Consider the following 2,763-nt stretch of genomic DNA (forward strand, 5'->3'; position numbering starts at 1 on the left):
CACACACACACACACACATATATATATATATATATATATATATGAGTTTTACATTTTTAAGATGTATTAAATTAATCAAAAGTGAAATATTTATACCTATAGATAGATAGATAGATAGATGATATAGTTTCTGCACTATTTCCAGGTCACTAATTAAAAAGTGTGGGAAATTAAAAAGGAAATTTGTGACATTGATCATGTGACTGTACGGACAGTCAAGATATTCTTCTTCCTTTGAAGAACTTCTTAAAAATCATGCTAGATCACATGATTATCAGGTTTTACACAAACCTATGGAGTTGATGCAGCTCCAGTGCTGCTGCTATTAAAGAAAAAGAAAGAGAAATGCAATACTAAAACATAATTTCTAATAATAATAAAACAAAAAAAACAGAAGAATGCAAAAAACAAATTAGTGGTCTCAGACTTTTGGACTGTACTGCAAGTCTTCATAAAACATGCTAATCTATGATAATAAATAACTTGGTCTTTAGTATGATACAAAAATCAGCAGCACTCATATATGATAAGACTCCACTGATTAGAACGACACCCCAGTGTGTTTTATCTCACTCACAGTCTCTCTCTTTCTCTCAGTATAGTTGCAGGGCTCTGTCACACTGCTCTCATCAGTACCATCAGCAGAGTGAGAGCTGCTCTGGGAACATTTTCATTAGACAATCTTCATGGCATGTCATCTACCAAGAATGACACATTCTCCCTGGGATCCCGTGTTTCTGTCTGTCTTTGTTTCCTGTCTCTGCACACTTCCTCACGTGGCTGTTTTCCCCTCTCGCACACACACATTCAGCTAGCACACAGCCACTTACCCACAATCACACACACACACACACGCACGCACACACACACACACACACACACACACACACACACACACACACACACACACACACACACACACAAAACTCTAACTATAGACGACAAGCATGCTAAAAACACTCATAACATGCTGGAAACCACATAAAAACAATCTAACAACCTTTCAGAAGACCCATCCAACTACCAATTTGCTAAAACCTCTCACCCTGATTAAAAACACACACACACACACACACACACAATACTGTCATTATAGGTGATAAGCGCATGTCAGCAAGCAGTGAGATGTATCTGGCCTGGTCTACAGTACTCCTCTCTGCTCTGCTGATATGTGTAATACATTGTTCCCGGTGTTCATCTTTCCAGTGCTGTCTCAAACCTTCCAGACTAGAAGATCTCACATCATGTGTCAACTGCAATGATGACTGAGGATCATGTAAGGTTGCTTTGTGCCTACCATCCGTGTGAGAAACGTGTGAGTGCGTTTCTCAAAATGGGTTCGTAATCTGTGTGTTTGTTTGGCTAACATCCATTACATGTAAGACTGTCTGTGAAAAAAATTATGCCTTTTCAATTCTTTACAAAAGAAGTTTTGCAGCTACCACTGCAAAGAGCTATGAAATGCACTCAGAAAAAAAAGAAAAGAAAAGAAAAAAAAAAAAAAGGGCATAATCATTTTAAGGTCATCTTTAGCTATTCTGGATGCAATATATTACAGCAAAAACAGGGTAAATCCCAAAGTATGTTTTGTTTTTACACATATGCTAGAGTATGCATATAGTGTGTGTGACGTACAGTATATTTTATTATAAGCATTGTATGCGCACAGTCGTGTATGCATTGTACCCTGATCTCACTTCACTGGCTTCCAGTTGTGGCCAGAATCAAATTTAAGGTTTTGATGCTTGCTTTCAGGACTACCACTGGAACAGCCCTTCTCTTCCTCAGTTCACTACAAAAGTTGCTACAAACGTTTCCTCCGCCAGCTTAGCTCACTGAATGAGGAGGGAAAAAAATCAGCATTTCTACTCTCCTCTAGCTTACTTCCATGCTTTTCTACTCTTCTCTATCTTACTTCTTAATCTAGTTGTCTAATAAACTGGCATTGTGTGTTACTATTGGACTATTGTGGCTCTTTAACAGATTGCTTTGTTCTTCTTTTGCTTTGGATAATTTTACAATTATTATTATTATTGAAGTTATAAATAAAACAGATTGTTGCAGTACAATTTACAAGAAAACACTATTATTTGTTTTTTAAGTAATAATTTCAGTTATTATTATTATCATCATCATCATCATCATCATTATTGAAGTTATAAGAAAATACTATTTTAGTTTTTTACAATAACAACAATAATAATAATAATAACAATAATAATAACTGTGCAATTATTATTTGAATTATGATTATTATTATTATTGAAGTAAAAAATAAAACTGACAGTTGCAGTATATTTAGCAAGAAAATACTATTTCAGGTTTTCTACTTCAACATTTCATGTTTAATTCAATGTGCTAACTTTTTGAGAGGAAACTGTTTCTATATCATTTTCCCCCCAGCGTTATACTTTGAACTTTAGAGATTTTAAACATCTTGTCCTAGTTTAATAAGCAGAAATATCTATTTTTTTCCCCTCAAAATATTCCTGTTTGTTTGAGCATCCTGACCAGCCCGAAATGACACTGTCTTGCCAATGGTGTTATTTTAAAGGGGTCATATGATGTTGCTAAAAAGAACATTATTTTGTGTATTTGGTGTAATGAAATGTGTTTATGCGGTTTAAGGTTCAAAAAACACATTATTTTCCACATACTGTACATTATTGTTTCTCCTCTATGCCCCGCCTTTCTGAAACGCGTCAATTTTTACAAAGCTCATTGTTCTGAAAAGCGAGGTGTGCTCTGATTGGCCAACTATCC

At 35.2% G+C, this 2,763-nt stretch overlaps 1 protein-coding gene across 4 annotated transcripts in view; it reads right to left on the reverse strand.

The window, feature by feature from the left end:
• The window catches only part of LOC107746562 (leucine zipper protein 2-like), a 114,085-nt gene that overhangs the window by 5,068 nt on the left and 106,254 nt on the right, over window positions 1–2,763 (reverse strand). The gene's annotated exons all lie outside the window — the stretch shown is intronic.

The sequence above is a fragment of the Sinocyclocheilus rhinocerous genome, unplaced genomic scaffold, assembly GCF_001515625.1.
Source record: "Sinocyclocheilus rhinocerous isolate Xijiao unplaced genomic scaffold, SAMN03320098_v1.1 scaffold1160, whole genome shotgun sequence".
NCBI lineage: Eukaryota > Metazoa > Chordata > Actinopteri > Cypriniformes > Cyprinidae > Sinocyclocheilus > Sinocyclocheilus rhinocerous.